Genomic DNA, 18,771 nt, shown 5'->3' with positions numbered 1-18,771 from the left:
TATAGTCGGGGCTGGTGTGACCGGTAGGCAAATAAGGCAGTCGCATAGTGCACACCTGCCTGACAGGGCGCAATGTCTTGGTGACTGGCAGGAGGGGAGCGCACTGCACACCACTCCCCTCCTGCCAGTTACTGCATGTGAAGTGGCTGAGCTGCAGGCTGCGGTAGAGCATCGTCTGCATCTTCTACACGTTGTGACAGGAAGTGCTTACTGTGAGCACCGAACAGCTTCCTGTTAGCCCAGGTAAAGGAAACAGAAGATCCTCCACTGTGGTCTACAAGAAGGGAGGTGAGCTAAAGGGGGGAAGACAACAAAAGGATGGGGGGACAAAGAGGGCAAAGAGGATCACAGAAGGACTGGGTGGGGACAAAGAAAAGGGAGGACAATGAGGCACACTATGGGCTGAGGGAGGCAAAGAGGCAAACAAAAGGGACAAAGAGAGGGTTGGTGTAAAAAAAGAGACACACAGGTGGCTGGGGGTACGAAGAAACACACAGAGGGGCTGTGTAGGCAAAGAGACACACAGAGGGTCTGGTGGGAGAAGAGAAACCCCAAAATGTCTGCGGTGAATGAGACACCTAAAGGGGCTGGGGGAAAAGACACAAAGGGGCTGGGAGAGGGGCTGGAGGGGACAATGAGTCACACAAAGGGGCTGGAGAAGAAAGAGACACCAAAAATGGCTGTGGGGAGAAAGGGACACACAAAAGGGGCTGAGGGAAGACACACACAGAGGGGCTAAGGAAGGGGAAACGGGACACATGAAGAAGTTGGAGGAGAAAGAGACACAAAAACTGTACATTTTTGCTTTGTGTGGGTGGGGATGTAAGTAGCTGGTTAATATAGTCTTGCACTGGCCCTGCCTATACTGTCCCTTTAATGAAGTAATTTTGGAGTATGGCAGTGTTGCTCATCCATAAGGACAGTTCGGGAGTGCTGCACCAGATAAAAATATTTCCAAACAATGCAAATGAATTAAATAAATGCATTAGGAATAAAAGAAATAAAAATGAATACATATATTGGCATGGTAATGGTTACTAATATTATTTATAGGGTTGTGTATCTTTTTCTTTAAATGTCTTTTTTATTACCCCTCCTCAGCTCTATTCAGTAACTGTGTGACAGGCATGAAGAGTTAAAATAAGCTTGTGCTATGTGTAGCAAGGAACATCCCTCTGAGAGAGCAGAGATACTTGTCAATCAAGCCAGCACTTAGCCCTGCCACCCCCTTCCTCCCCAGAAAGCCCCATATGTCTGACTAATTATGCATGCTTAGGAAATCAGGCCCCATAGGCTGCTAGCATCTGGGGGTAGTTATGCAGTTCTACTTCCTTTGGTACCTGGTAGCGGCTTGCACATTGTCACTATGTGCATGAGAGATCTATATCTAGTCAGCTCCTAAAATTGCTCATTTGATGTCACAGAACCAGGGGGGCAGTCTTAAAGCTGCAGCAATTTTTACAAATCACTGCAGTGAAAAAACATACTGGACAGGGATACCCATAACCATGTAATGATGCAAAATAATATATATGTATTTTTGTATTAATATACACTAATCAGACACAGTATTAAAACCACAAGTCCAATATCGGGTATATCCTCCTCATGCTGCCAAAACAGCTCTGATGCGTCAAGGCAAGGACTCCACAAGACATCTCAACATGTCCTGTGGTATCTGGCACCAAGACATTAGCAGCAGATCCTTAAATAGCTGCAAGTTATTAGATGTGGCCTCCATGGATCAGATTTGTTTTTCCAGCACATCCCACAGATTTCATTGAGAAATTGGATTGAGATTTTGTAGGCCAAGGTAACACCTTGAACTCTCTGTCATGTTCCTCAAATCATTATTGAACAATTTTTGCATTGTGTGCAGGATACATTATTTTGCTGACAGAGGCCGCTGCCAGCAGGGAACACCATTGCCATGAAGGGGTGTACGTGATCTCCAACAATCTCTAGTTTGTACATTTCAGAGTAACATCCACATGAATGCCAGGAATGAATGCAAGGTTTCCCAGCTGAACATAACACTGCCTCTGCCAGCCTGCCTCCTTACCATACTGCATTCTGCTGCCATCTCTTGCTCAGGTAAACTGCACACACGCGCTTGGCCAACCACCTGATCTAAAAGAAAATGTGCATCATCAGACCAAATAATCTTCTTCCATTGCTCTATGGTCCAGTTCTAAAATGCACATCCCCATTGAAGGCGCTTTTGGTTATGGACAGGGGTAATCAGGGGCAACTGTGACCAGTCTGCGGCTATACACCAAACTGCAATGCATTATGTGTTCTGACACCTTTCTATCATGGCCAGCATTACTTTTGTCAGCGATTTCAGCTACAGTAGCTCTTCTACGAGGTCAGACCAGACAGTCTAGCCTTCACTCCCCATGTGCATTAATGAGCCTTGGGCAACTATGACCCTGACGCCGGTTCACTGGTTGTTCATCCTTGCACCACTTTTAGTAGGAACTAACTATGGCTTACTGGAAACAGTCCACAAGACTTAACTATTTGGCTATTAGAAAATTGAACAGATCTTTTTGTTTCAACATTTTTCTTGCTTCCAATACATGAAATTCAAGAACTGACTATGCACTTGCTGCCTAATATATCCCAACCCTTGACATGTGCCATTGTAACGTATAATCAATGTTATTCACTTCATCTGTCAGTGGTTTTAATGTTGTGGCTGATAGATAGTTATGGCTATATGATGGTAGCAAGTGGTTAGTACCTACCAAAAGTCGTGCAAGTAAGGACAACCGGTGAACCAGGACCAATGTCATGGGTCCCCAATGCTCACTGATGTACACAGGAAGTGAAGGTTAGATTTGATCTGATGACACAGGAGTGGAAATTGCTGAAAAACCTGATGCTAGCGGTGATAGAAAGGTGTCAGAATACACACTGCATTATAGTTTGTATGAGGCTGTGTAGCCACAGACCAGTCACAGTTCCCATAATGACCCCTGGCAATGCCAAAAGTGCCTTTTTAATGGGATGTGAGTGTCAAAACTGGGCCATGGAGCAATGGAAGAAGGTTGCCTGGCATCATGAGTCACGTTTTCTTGTAGATCGGTTTAATGGCCAGGTGAGTGTGTGTTGTTTATCTGTGGAAGAAATGGCAGCAGGATGCACTATGGGAAGAAGGCAGGAGACAGTGTTATGCCCTGGTCAATGTTTTGCTGGGAAACCTTGGGCATCTGTGAGATGTGTTGAAACAACAAATCTGATCCACCAAGGCTCCCACTCACAACTTGCAGGAATTAAAGGATCTGCTGCTAATTCCTAGGTGCCAGATACAACAGGACATGTTCCGAGGTCTTGTGTAGTCCATACCTCGAAGCATCAAAACTGTTTTGGCAGCACAATATTAGGCAAGTGGTTTTCGTGTTGTGGCTGATCAGTGTTCATATTTCTGTGTGTTGTGTGTAGATAGATATATAGATACAATAGAGAGACAGACAGACAGATAAATGGAATAATATGCATTGTGCTAAGAGAATGCTTTCATAAATGTACTCCTGTACTTTGTAATTTTATTGTACTGTATACACTTTATTTGTTTGAAATTGGGCTAATAAAGGCTAATAAAGATGTGCATACAGTGACTACATAACAGCTGCTTTGGAGTCCAGATGTTGGCTGGAAAAGCAAACAGAATTTAATTTAGCATGCAATGTCTTTCCTGAATATGTAGGGATTGCTCGGGCCTGCATTAGCTCAGCCTGTCTTGCTCCTGGCTTACTATGCTCATTATAGATTTCTGATGAGACAGTAAAAGAATATAATAACTATATCCATCTAAAAAAAATTCTAAGAGTTACGGGCATTCTGCATTTCTACAAATCGTTTGGCTTCAATCTAAGGTTGATATAATTGTGTGCCAACATTTTACACGCCATAACACTTCACAGATATATGTATTTTAGTTTTACTGTTCCATGATTTTGTTCCATTTTCCAAATTTCCCCTCTCTAAAAAAACACTGTATTAAGATCATACTTGTTATATTTTATTGTAAAGTTTACTTTGTGCACATTTTAAGAAAAATTAAAGGGAAAGTCTTGGTTAAAAATACATTTTTAATCTAGTTAAAAAAGCAAAAATAAATAAATAAAATTAAATAAATAATAATAATAAATATATATATATATATATATATATATATATATATATATATTAATATAGTTTACCCAGGTCTAACCTAATTATTTATGATTAGCAGTGTCCAATCAAATGCTTGTTATACAGAAGCATTGTGGGAGCAAGGCTGCAGATTTAGAAGCTTTAAAATAATACATAGATATTAGTGAAACAATCATATAGCATAATTAAATACTAGCAGGAATATTCACTAAAGGAAGAATTCAAAGTTAATTCAAAGTGAATTTCAATTTAAGGCCAGAGTAGATGAACTGAAAGCAAAGATAACTTATAGGATATTTCCAGTTTGGCTATTTTTACCTTACATTTGAAATTCATTTTGAACTATCACTATTTTGTGAATAACCCTGTTGGTATTTTGAAATATATATAAATATTTTATTTTTTTTGACAATATTTATTTAGGATTTTATTCATGTTTAACAAGAAGTACATTAGAGACAGAACATGTTAGAAGCGAACTGTTGTCATCTAAAACTTGTATGACTTTTATCTACTTGAAAAAGCCCCCAAAAAGGCGAAACACTTTGTGGTTCTATATTATCTTTTGTTTAATAAAGTATTTTTGGCTACCTTACCATTTGTAGAAAGCCATATACTTTTTTTAACTTTAAAAATTACATTTTATTTATCACGTGGCACCTTATTTCTCTACTGAACCATACAAAGAATCCTTGGTGGGATCATACCATCCATGCCTAACTCATAGTGATGTGGAATTATTAAAAATCTTTATTGTACTTGTATTGAATTATTGTACTAACTCCATTTTAACTTTATACTGTGACTTCTTCAATCCTCCATTTTGTCCTCATGACTTAACTTGTTCATTTTAAAACTACATTACGTGACTGAACTTCTCAACCCAATTAGTACAGTAGACAAAGACTGTGTTTTCCTACAAGGACAAATACCAGGAGGTGCTGGTTACTCCTTAAGACTTGCCGGCTACTCCTTAGAATTTGTAAGATAGTATAGTTTGAAGGCCATAGAACACAGTAGTAATGAAATGTTCTATTCATAAGAGACCTTGCACCTGGACATAAAGCCTGATATCATTGACCGTGTAAAATGACGCTTAGGACCCCCTTATCCCCCCCGTGTCCAGAATAATCCCACCTCTGATGGGTGGGCACGGGACTAACCTCTTAATTTTACGAACCAATAGGTAAGACACTAACCCCGTCACTTAACAATTAATCCAATTGATGATGTTTATTTGCTGATATTCTAATAATCAATGATGACGCAAAATGCCTCTTAAAAGGGCCTGCGCGCCCGCTTTTACTTCACTTGCCAATAAACTTTCTCGAAGTTATTTTAACCTGAACCTCGTGTGTCAGACTTAATTACTTCAGCGTATATACGCAATCTAATTTTATTGATTTGGACAGGAACAGATAGACTTTGAACATTTTGGTTTACTTTCAAAAAGTACCATAACAACTTGGCGCCCAACGTGGGGCACCGGGCTATGTCCGGCCGGTGAGCCGTCCTAAGGAAGACAAGGGTGGACGGAGGAATCCAGGGGGAAGGAAGGGAGATTGATCACCTCCAGATACACGGTAGAGACTTCTGCAGAGCCACCGGTACGTTCCGGCCCCTTTGATTGACCCGTCCACGTGTCTGTGACTGCTTCCCGGGAGGACATCAAAGACAGGTAATATCTTGCCCGGTGTCTCGTTACTCACTTGTTTACCTGCATTTTGGTCTATCTGTTGCCTGGGTGTGTTTGAATTGTTTGCCTGTTTCCCCATTTTGAGATAAAGGGAGGGTGGACCTGCAGGGGATTTGCCTGGGGTTCTGTCTTGCTTGTTTTCCCCTTTTTGGGATAAAGGGGGGTGGACCTGAGGGGATTTGCCTGGGTCTTCGGTTTGTCTGCTTATCTGTTTGTATTTTGCCCCTTTTTGGGATAAAGGGGGGGGTGGACCTGTGGATGTGTTCCTGGGGGTCTTCTGTTGCCCGTTTTACAGTCTAGCTAGCGTTTTGGTAACCCACAGCTTCGGCTGAGGGGAGTCCGGTTTTGGTAACCCACAGCTTCGGCTGAGGGGAGTCCGGTTTTGGTAACCCACAGCTTCGGCTGAGGGGAGTCCGGTTTTGGTAACCCACAGCTTCGGCTGAGGGGAGTCCGGTTTTGGTAACCCACAGCTTCGGCTGAGGGGAGTCCGGTTTTGGTAACCCACAGCTTCGGCTGGGAGGAGTCCGGTTTTCTTTGGTAACCACAACCCTGAGCGCTGGGGCTTGTGGAATTCCAGTTTTCTGTTTTATTTGTGAGGGGGACTCTGTTTCCTGGGGGGATTCAAGTAGGCATTGCTTGTTTTCCGCATCACGTGGTAGTGAGACTTATAAAGTGGGTTTTATAGGGGCACTACGGGAGTGAGGATAGACGTGGCCACATTCTTGTGGACTGCAGAGTAGAGAGAGGCTGACGGAACTCGGACCGGTGTCAGTTGTTTTCCGTGGCCGCTGGTAGTGAGACTTACGAAAGTCGTTCTCCGAGCGGAGACACTACGGGGTTGAGGGAGGTGACTTTGGAGTAAGCACACGAGTAAAGGAAAGGGATTATTGTTGATTTCATTTGAACTGTGATGCATGCACTGTATTTCAATTGTATTGTTGTCTTGTTTGTCTAATTAGGAGTCTCATGAACTCCTGTGTCTGTCTCTAAGGATTTTCCTTGTCTTTCATCCTTTCTATACTTCCTATGTTATTATACTATCCACTCCCATTCCTCTTAAAAGAGAAGTGATTGGTCACACACTTCTCACCTCGCTCCAATCCGTGTCTACCACCCCGGGTAGGCGGATTCAGTGACTAGTCTACGTTTTGGGAAGACGCACCTGAGAAAGTCCCACGGTTCTCGGGTGGCAGTCGAGCATTGTAGACGTTCTTGTTCAGTCTTCTCTCTCTCTCTCTATATCCAGGACGCTGGTATAGGGGTAAAGGGATTATGGGACAGGATTTAAGCAAGCCCAGTAAGGGCTGGTTAGCATGTGATTTGGTAGAAAACAGAGAGGGTGAGGAGATGGTTAAAGGTGTTGAAAAGATTGCAAAAGTATGTAAAATCACTGTACCAACGGGTGGAAGATTGCAACCAGAAAGTTGGCGCAAGTTACTGGCAGAAATGAAAGGCAAGCTTACAGATAATGGTTTATTAAAGACTGCTGAAGCATGGTACAGAGTAGCGAAGGCTATTCAGCTAGAAGGTTGGGTTGAGGAAGAGATAAATCACAAAGGTGTGAAATTGTTTGTGTATCATAATAACTGTGTTGCTGGAGTTTACCCTCAGCCAGCGCCCCAAAGTGGCGCCCAGGGGACGTCTATCCCCAAGGTTCAGTCAGCAGTAGGTGATAGCCAGCTGACTATGTTCCCCACTCCCAATCCTCCTAACACCCATCCCGTCACCTCCCCTGTCTGCCCGGTCCTGAATTCTGATGGATCTTTCTTTTCCCCCTCCCCGTCTCTAACATTCCCATCATCCTCATCCATCCCTACGTTACCTGCTGTACCTCCCCCTAAAATTTCACCTGCCATTCCTTCCCTACACTCTCTCTCCGTTAATGATCCCCTCCCCTCTTCCTCCGCCCAACTAACCACCTCCTCCACCCTTGCCCCGGCTCCTCCCTCTACACCCACCCCTACCAATCCCTCTCCGTTCCCTCCCATCTCCACCCCAGCTCAATACCCCACCTCCTTCCCCTCCCCAGCCTGGCCCTACCCCTTCCCATATCCCATGGCCCTGCCCTATCCCGGATATCCACTATCCACTCCCCAAGCCACTCCCCAGGTTCCGGTCATGCCCAGCCCGGCACAGTCTGCCCCGGATGTGCCCTCTTCCAACATGGCCGCCGCTTCTTCCCTTAACCCTAACGTAGTACCTTCTCCGGCCACCAATATGGCGGCCCCCAGTTCGGCCCTGATGCCGGTAATCCCCGGTGACTACCTATCCCCAGGTTATGACTCGCTAGCCACCCCTGCATCTGGGGCTCGTTCCCAACCACCGATCCTTTCACCTCATTCGGGCCCTGCACCACGCAAAAGAGCCAACATCATAGAATTCGATGATGACGAGATGGACAGGGTGTCCCATGTCTCATCGGAGCTTGCCGCGGGAGCCCCAACTCATCGTTCTATCGATGACCCCTTTGGCCACAAGGGTCGGGGAGAACAGGCCCCTCCTAAATATGTTGCTTTCAATCCCACTCAAGCTAGTGCTCTAATGAAATCGCTCCCTGACCCAGAAAAACAGCCTATGCCCTTCTACCGAGGGATAGTTCAAATTCAAAAGACTTATTCCGCCGCATGGCGTGATCTACTGAGTATTTGTGCTATTAAAGCAGGGGATGCATATTGGCCGAGTATGGCCCGACACCTCAGTACAGATCTACTCAGCAGTGATGTTGATTACCCCTCTGGAGTAACTTTTTGCACCCAACTAAGAGAATGGGCTAAGGACAAACTTGCGGATCAGGCTGCTGGCCTTACTGATGTTATTCAAGAAAAAGGAGAATCAGTGGAAAGGTTTCATGCAAGACTGTACCAAATGTTCACAGATTTGGGGTTTGATCTCACTGACAAGATTCATTCACAAATGTTGTCCGGTGCGTTTGTCCAAGGTGTTAAAGACCCAATACGCAAGGGAATCATTGCTGCACGCCCCGAATATAAGGTTGTTCCCCTAGATACTTTACTCCTAGTTGCTAGGGGCCTAGAGTCCGCCCAGACCCTTAGAAGGCCAAATTCTGCTCCCCTCATGGTGGCACGCACTACCCCTATTCCCAAGGGTACCAGACCAGAGGAAGGTGTTTGTTTTAATTGCAAGGTCAAAGGGCATTTTAAAAGTGATTGCCCGGAACCCAAGAGAGAGCCAAGAAAGCCACACAGGCCTGCCCCGGCCCCTAAGGCCGAGAAGGAGGTTCCAATAATTGAGGAACCAGATGACTAGGAAATTGGCAAGCCTGTGTCATTAACCCCTGTTATGGCAGTGTCTACAGGGGATAAGGGGGGGCCACTTGCTACAGTAACTTTGCCTATTGAAGGCCACCCTACCACATTCCTTGTTGACACAGGTGCAGCCCGTAGTGTTCTGAGAGAACAAGACCTGCCAGACCCATCTTTCCTGTCCAATATTGATGTCTCTTGTGTTGGAGTGGATGGCCAGCCAAGACACAGCCCTTTAACAACTCCACTACGAGTTGGCTCTAGCCTGCTTGCTCGTTTTGTGGTATCCTCCACTTGCCCAATTAACCTGTTAGGTGCTGATGTTCTCTCCCGTCTGCAGGCATCCATCACCTTCACCCCAGATGGGCAAATAGAAATGACTACACCCCTATCTGAACCAGACACCTCAGCCTTGTGCTCCTTGCCTCTGATGCTGCATTTGGAAAAGCCCCGTGAGAAGGCAGCAGAATTAAAGTCCAATTTCCCAGAGGTATTACAAACACAGGTGCCCGCCAAGTTATGGTCCTCAGGCCCAGAGGACATAGGTCACCTAAATGTTCCCCCTGTGGTGGTTAAGCTTATTCCAGGAGCTAAGTTACCGAGAAAACCACAATATCCATTGAAACCAGCACAGGCTGTTGCCATTTCTACCCACATCAAGGCACTCTTGGAGAAGGGTGCTCTAGTGAAATGTAAATCTGAATGTAACACCCCATTGTTCCCTGTGAAAAAGAAAACTCCAAAAGGTGAGCCAGAGAAGTACAGGATGGTTCAGGATCTCCGTGCTGTCAATGAAGCTACCGTCCTGGACACCCCTCTTGTACCAAATCCCCATACTCTGCTCTCTGGAGTCCCACCATCTGCAAAATTTTTCACAGTCATTGACCTAGCAAATGCCTTTTTCAGTGTCCCACTAGACCCATCCTGCCAATACCTGTTTGCTTTCACCCATGAAATGCAACAATATACCTGGACTGTTATGCCCCAAGGGGCACAAAATTCACCAAGTCAATTTGCAAAGGCCATGGCCACCATCCTTGACCCATGGCAAGCTGAGCACCCAGAAGTTGTTCTGCTTCAGTATGTGGATGATTTGCTGCTCTGTGGAGATGACATACCCACTACTGAAGAGTGCTCAATTAGTCTGCTTTGTTATTTGGCAGAACAAGGATGCAAAGCTTCGCTCATCAAGCTACAGTTCTGCCAACCTTCAGTAATTTTCCTTGGACATTGCCTATCTCAAGGTACCAGACATCTTACTCGGGACCGGGTAAGAGCTGTGCTGGATATTCCGCCTCCAAGGACTTCTAAGTCTCTTCATGCCTTCCTAGGCCTCATTTCCTACTGCAGAGCATGGATCCCAGAGGCCTCCCTGCTCATGCAACCTCTCTATGACGCACTTAAGTCTGACCCTTTCTGCTTAACTAATGAAGCTCTGGACAATTTCAATGCTCTCAAACGTGCCATTGCTTCTGCTCCTGCCTTGGGCCTACCTGACTACTCCAAACCTTTTAAATTATTTGTCTCTGAAAGACAGGGCCATGCAACAGGAGTTCTCACCCAAACTAATGATTTAAGAGGCCGCCAGAGGCCTATTGGATATTTCTCATGTCAACTGGACATTGTGGCCAGAGGGACTCCTTCCTGTCTCAGGGCTGTTTTTGCTGCGAGGGAACTCATTGAAAGAACCTCAGACCTGGTCCTTGGCCACCCTCTGGTTGTTTTGGCCCCTCATGACATCTCTGCCATCATCAACCAAGTCCAGCTTAAGCACGTGTCTCCGGCCAGACACCTGCGCCTACAGTGTCATCTTCTCTTGCCTGACAACATTTCCATCCAAAGATGTCAGGTGCTTAATCCGTCCACTCTTCTTCCACTCCCTGAGGGGGGTATCTATTATGGATTTATCACAGATGAAACCTACATCTACCTGCTCTGTGGATGTATCAAGAAAGTCATGCATCCACATTTGTCATTTTATGAAGATGAGACACCTCTTTGTGAAGGCCCGGATTACGCCTTCTGCACCATGTGGTACAAGCCGAACATTACTCCTGAACCCTGCTATGAAGATGAGCTTTACCACTGGACCGATGTAAAGCTCACTGCACAAGACTTCTATTGTGACTCTGAAGGCAATAGCATGGTCTTGATCCAGCTACCTCAACAACTTAACTACCTTTACCGTCACTGGGACACTGCTATCCCACATATTCCTGTTACCAAGTTGAAGACAAGGTCATGGAATGATCTTGGGCCCATGGCAAAACTATGGGCCACCATGAATGAAGAACAGCTACAGGAAAATGGTATTGTCAAATACCCAACAACTGACCTTCTAGAAGCATGGCCACGCCATTTCCTGGAAAAGGAATTTCAAGATCTGGTCATAAAGAATGATTATGACCCAGAAACACCTCATGACTGTTTTGAACAGATGAAAATGGAAACAGTGCACTTACCAACTGTGCATGAGAACCCATTACCAGATCCGGATTTTACCCTGTTTGTGGACGGATCAAGATATGCCGATGAAGGAGGAACATATCACACAGGATATGCCGTAACCACAACAGATGAAGTTATCAAATCATCATCCTTACCGCCAGCAATGTCTGCGCAAGAAGCTGAATTACAGGCTCTGACTTCAGCATGCAAAATTTCCAAAGGAAAACGTGCCAACATCTATACAGACTCAAGATATGCTCTGGGTGTGGCACATGACTTCGGCCTAATTTGGAAGACAAGAGGATTTCTTACCACCGCCGGTACACCAGTCAAACACAGCACTGCAATCAAGGAGCTAATGGATGCCCTCCTACTCCCCAAGGAAGTGGCCGTTTTGAAAGTCAAGGCCCATGGGAAATTGGATACAGATGAAGCAAAGGGCAACCATTTGGCTGATCAGGCTGCTAAGCTAGCGGCCAGGGATCTACAGGAAGTGGATGAAGAAGTGTCCGGACAAGAAGAAGAAGTCCCTATTTTTGCTCTGCAAACTCTTCCTACTGATTTGCGAATTTTACAAGAACAGCAAGCTGCAGTCACTCCTGAAGAAATCCAGAAATGGAAAAAGAAAGGAGCTGTCCAAAAGGACGGAATATATTACAACAACTTCAAATTTTGTCTTCCCAGAAATTTGTACCCAGCAGTGGTCCAATGGGCACATGGGCCTGCACACCTGTCAAAAGAATTGATGGCCGCCCTCATACAGAAGTATTATGAAGCACCTGGAATCACAACATTGATCAATAGCTTCTGCAAGGCCTGTGTCATTTGTGCAAAATGCAATCCAGGAAGACCAATTAAGGTGCCTGCGAAACACCTGGCAAAGCCCATGTACCCCTTCCAGCGAATTCAAATTGACCACATCCAAATGCCCAAGAGTGGGCCCCATGAATATGCACTAGTAATAGTGGACATGTTCTCAGGCTGGCCAGAAGCCTACCCAGTGGCCAATATCACTGCAAAAACAACCGCAAAGCGCCTACTTACAGATATTGTATGTAGATTCGGACTCCCAGAAGTTATTGAGAGTGATCAAGGCCCAGCCTTTACAGCAACTGTGACTAAAGAAATTTGGACTGCTCTAGGGGTGACTCTAGCCTTCCATACCCCTTACCACCCACAAAGTAGTGGTAAAGTGGAGCGCATGAATGGCACTCTAAAAACCAGAATGTTAAAAATGTCACAAGAAACAAAGATGCCCTGGCCAGAAAGCCTACCAATAGCTCTGTTTAGTGTTAGGCACACACCTAGAGGGAAGCATTCACTGTCCCCATATGAGGTTCTATTTGGGACAGCACCCAGACTAGGTTGTTATTATCCGCAGCAGTTGCAACTCCAATCAGATGTTTTAGTAGACTATGTAACTGAACTTGCAAATGTCCTAAACAAAATACATGCCCAAGTTTTCTCTTCAATTCCAGATCCCGAATTGGATACAGGTTCCCATAACCTACTCCCCGGAGATTGGGTCCTGGTTAAGAAGTTTGTGCGGAAAAATACCCTAGAACCGAGATTTGACGGTCCATTCCAAGTTCTCCTGATTACCGCAACCTCCGTCAAATTGGCCGGTAGGCCAAATTGGATCCACGCTTCCCACTGCAAGAAATCTCCTGCCCCAGAGGAGGCGAATATCGCACAAACATGTATCTCATGTACATCTTCTCCTTAATTAGCCTTATGAAGGCCCAGCAAGTAGCCATTACCAAAGACATTAGTGGGTACACCTTCTGGTATAATTCATCATGCACCCAGGTGGCTACTTATACCTTTGACTACTGTGATATTGTAGAATGCCCATTTCCCACACCACAAATCCAGAGCATCTATAGAGATATCCCTCATTCGAAAGACCCATATGTTTGTGTAGTTGACAAGCAATGGGGGCACAATTGTGACCATTGGGGGGCGGCGGGGTGGAATGCCGGGCCTGCCTGGGGTTACAAACCAAAAAGTGCCGTAGCTAAAGTAGATGATCGTGGTAGATCGCTTCTCCAGAGAATGACTTTAAGAAAGCCTGGGGGGAGCACACCAATGAAATTAATCCTTAACATTGAGCACCCAAGCCCAACAGATGCAGACCAGTATGTGATGGGAATGTACTGGAAAAGGGGTTCCTACCAGAAATTAGGGCATTTCTACCTCAAAGATATGTGCAACTCTTCTGAGTGGCAAGGGGCCACCCATATGGTCCCTAACCCATTAAAACCCCATATCCAGACCTTTCAGGACATGATGGCCATTGCTAACCCCACTTTTGAAGATACCATGGCCGCTGAAACAGGTTTTAATGATGTAAATTTATGGTTAGAATGGATGAAATATAATGCTAATAAGCACAATAGAACCGCATGTTATGTGTGTGGAGGTGCCCGGCCTCACTTGGGTACCGTACCTTTAATCCTACCCGTAGATATAGAAGAATGTGTTTTAAGCCTTTTTGCCTATCACTATAATTTTAACAGGTCCATATGTATTGCATGGACAAAGGAGTATCCTCTTCTAGCCAAAGACGTCAAACCCCCTGATGGTATTACCGTATATAAAGGTAATTACACTTGCTATGCCATGTACGATGGTATTGGTAAATTTGTAGGTAACTTTTCCAAAGGTTATTGTGCTACATACAGAACTGTCCCTGTACGCTTGCTGCAACATCACACTAGGTCACTAGGAGACATTTATTGGTTGTGTGGGGATTTACAGCTAAGATCCAGAATGGACACAGAATGGTGGGGAGAGTGCACTTTGACTAAGGCCATTATGCCTATACATATTATTTCTGACACACACCTCAACACCCATGAGTCCAGCCACACTAAGGTTAAACGTGACGCCCCAGTGAAAGGAAGTTTTGATCCTCATGTGTATATCGATGCCATTGGAGTGCCCAGGGGGGTACCCAATGAGTTTAAAGCAAGAGATGAGGTTGCTGCAGGATTTGAATCAATTTTTACCATAGTTACTGCAAACAAGAATTTAAACTGGATAAATTATATTTATTACAACCAACAGCGTTTCGTTAATTATACCAGAGACGCCCTCCAGGGGTTGGCCGAACAGCTGCAGGCCACATCCCAAATGACTTTTCAGAATAGAATGGCCCTAGATATGATCTTAGCAGAGAAAGGAGGGGTTTGTAAAATTTTGCCCGACACTATGACATGTTGTACATATATCCCAGAAAATACAGGCCCTAATGGTAAAGTTACATTAGCCATAGAAAAATTAAATGATCTGTCTGAAGAGTTAAAAAGGAATTCTGGGATAAAAGATCCTTGGGAAAGATGGTTTGGTTGGATGACAGGATGGCAAAAGGCTTTAATGCAGATTGGTATGGCTATACTAATTTTTCTTTTTATTTTTGCTCTTCTCTTTTGTTGTGTCCTCCCATGTCTGAGAAAATCCCTCATGAAGACTGTTGACCAAGCGGCACCCACTTTTACCCATCTCGAAGTTGATGACCAAGAATTTCAAGACATCAACTCACCCTGTCTGCCGCTGCAAATTATCCCCTTTGTTGATAAAGTGCAGGAATTCTAGGAAGGGACTAGATTAGGGACAGCATCTGTCAGTGAATGGTAAAGGCCCCATGTGGAGAAGTGGTGGGTTAGCTGCCATGGGATACCCTTGGGTGTGAAGCGTTCGAGAGCCATACTGACGGATGGTTAGCCTATTAGGGTCAGATCTAGGGACAGCCTTGCACTTTGCATTAACATCTAGCTAGCGGCCACGGGGTTTCTGTGCCTTTGGGTTAACACGTCTTCTGATACTAACATAATAAAGTTTTATCTCTTAGAATCTAACATTTCATAGGGGGGACTGATGTGGAATTATTAAAAATCTTTATTGTACTTGTATTGAATTATTGTACTAACTCCATTTTAACTTTATACTGTGACTTCTTCAATCCTCCATTTTGTCCTCATGACTTAACTTGTTCATTTTAAAACTACATTACGTGACTGAACTTCTCAACCCAATTAGTACAGTAGACAAAGACTGTGTTTTCCTACAAGGACAAATACCAGGAGGTGCTGGTTACTCCTTAAGACTTGCCGGCTACTCCTTAGAATTTGTAAGATAGTATAGTTTGAAGGCCATAGAACACAGTAGTAATGAAATGTTCTATTCATAAGAGACCTTGCACCTGGACATAAAGCCTGATATCATTGACCGTGTAAAATGACGCTTAGGACCCCCTTATCCCCCCCGTGTCCAGAATAATCCCACCTCTGATGGGTGGGCACGGGACTAACCTCTTAATTTTACGAACCAATAGGTAAGACACTAACCCCGTCACTTAACAATTAATCCAATTGATGATGTTTATTTGCTGATATTCTAATAATCAATGATGACGCAAAATGCCTCTTAAAAGGGCCTGCGCGCCCGCTTTTACTTCACTTGCCAATAAACTTTCTCGAAGTTATTTTAACCTGAACCTCGTGTGTCAGACTTAATTACTTCAGCGTATATACGCAATCTAATTTTATTGATTTGGACAGGAACAGATAGACTTTGAACATTTTGGTTTACTTTCAAAAAGTACCATAACAATAGAGCGGTTAGTCTGCTCCACCAAGAGTAAGTCCACTTCATTATTACTGCGTATATACCTACCTCAATTGAGTGCACAATTGACCTTTCTTTCTTTTTTATATTCCACCATATCATCTTCCTGGTACCAACTACTACCTGAAAATATCCTGCAAGTGGGGATACAATACCACTGCCTACTGTTTCTCCTGGTCATAGCTCTATTAAATGTGAGTTGGCATTTTTATACATTTTAAAAACACTCACTTTATTTTTTAACAAAATTGCACTATTAGTTATTATAAGGCTAAGTAAAGGGCAATACCAGGGCATACCAGTATGAGTGGAGCTACGGTGTGTTAGCGTTGTAGCATCATAATTAACTAAGCGTTGCTTTAGCATATAAGTCGCTTGCTGAGCTCTGTCAGTTGAGAGGTTTGCGTTGCGCTTTTTAGTAAATGCAAATCTAAATAATAATAAAACATAACATCATATAAGACTGTGGTGATACCAGAAAATAACAGTGCAAGCAAATCGGTTTGGCTCAAAATTAACCGGTACAGGCTTAGTTAAAAACGGGCAATTATATTTAGCAAACAGTTTAACTAGGTCAATTATTCAAAGCAGGTATGGGTTATATTCAGACCCAGATAGGGAGCAATATGGGGTATGGGGCAGTTGTCTTATCTGAGGTGGTAAATGTCCCGTTCAGCCAACTCCTGCCTGGGGTATTTTACAGTCCCGTTTAGATGTCCTTGACGCTTTTCCTCTGCTTGGGTACAGGTCTGATGGGTGAGGTTGATCCATAGGGCTGTGTGGAGCGGCAGTGTTACTCCTTCCTTGTTCTTATTCTACCGCCATGTAGGGTGTAAGTGCTTGTGGGTTAATCAAGGTGGCATTTATGCTTCTGTCTCGTTTTGAGCCCATCATCTTGCCTTCGTGTATTCGATGGCCCCAGGAGGTTTGTGGTCTTCCTTGCCGGTGTCTTGCGCCAGGGTTGCTTTGCATAGTGGGAGTTGCATCGCAGTGTGGTGACAGGGAGTCCCCTCTGCCCCGGGCCTGCGTTGGAGCTGGTGCCCTCCTGCCACTGACCTGGGGTCCAGTATGGTCCTGGGTCATCCCTTTCGGGATATAGCGGTGAGTGGTGTTGCCCCGTTTGTTTTGCCGCTTAGTGCCGATGTGGTCGGCACTTGTGGGTGTTCCCCTCGTTGCTCCCAGCCCGGGCGGGTCCATTTTATGGGGGTTCGTAGCTTGGGACTTCTTCATGCCCTGAGATGGAGGCCCCGACCTCTTCCCACCATAGGTTCCATCGTGTGTGGGCATTTTGGAGAGAGACTTCACTGGTATCAGTCGTACTATCCATTTAGCCCAGAGTCGGTCAAAGATTTCAGAGATGGGGTCCCTAGCTTGGTTGTAGGTGCCTGGGGTGAGGCAATGTTGTTGCGAGTCTCGTGTAGCTGGGTAATTCTGCGCCGCCATCTTGGAGGCCGTCGCCACCACCAAAAATATTCAGATTTTACTGGAATAAATCTCAAAATGTGCTTTTCTAGGAGAGCAGACAAATCAGATTGCATTTTTGTTTCTTCCTTTGAGGTTTTTATTTCCAGTTTCTTTATTATTTTTTTTTTTATCTAATCTCACATAATAGACAGAATAATAGCAAGTAATTGACAGAATAGAAAACGAGCACATGTAAAGTAAACACACTCTGAACATAATATAGGTTCTAAATTAAAAAAAAAATTCAGGCTGTAGAGGCTTGATCTATATATACAAATGCAAATGCAAGATTTTTTAAATTCATTTTTTAAACCAAAGTGGTTTTGGTGCTTAAACTGACCCTTTAAGCCAATTGACAGATCACTATATTTGCTTGTAGATTTAAACATTTATTCGTTTTTTTCCTTGAAACAACTAGTCGGAAATGTTTTCTTTATACCCAATTATTTTTGCCAATCAAAAAAATGAATATTTTAGTTAACGTAGGTACATATACCCCAAGTTATTCCTGCAACAGCAAGACCAGTATATTTCTGCATAAAGCAGACACATTACTATATATCTTCCACTACAATTAATACAGTGCACTTCACTAATACTGGCACCCTTGGAAAATATAAACAAAGAAAGCTGTCAAAAATTTTATTTATTGTTTAACCTTTTGATCTTTCATTCACAAATTCACAAAATATTCTGCTATCATGGATATCCCAAAATTTGGAAGACTGCAAAAGTAGAACCTATCCATAAAAGTGGTGACAATACTTTGGGATCTAACTATCGTTCGATATCTTTGCTCCTTATATTGTCAAAAATCTTAAAACAATGCTCTCACACGCAACTATGTGAATATTATCAACAATCAAACTATCTGACCCCTGATCAATCAGGCTTTTGTCTAGATCACTGAACAACGACTGCCCTCTTAAAAGTTTGCAATTACATGCAAATTGACATGGAAAAAGGAGACTGTGGCTATTTTTCTTGATTTTGTCAAGGCTTTTGACATGATAGACCATGGCATTCTTTTGCAAAAACTTAAAAACTCAGGTATTGGTGATCGTCCACTAACCTGCTCTTGGTCATATGTATTAGACCGATCACAATATG

The sequence above is a fragment of the Pelobates fuscus genome, chromosome 4, assembly GCF_036172605.1.
Source record: "Pelobates fuscus isolate aPelFus1 chromosome 4, aPelFus1.pri, whole genome shotgun sequence".
Classification (NCBI taxonomy): domain Eukaryota; kingdom Metazoa; phylum Chordata; class Amphibia; order Anura; family Pelobatidae; genus Pelobates; species Pelobates fuscus.
This window is presented reverse-complemented; position numbering follows the sequence as displayed.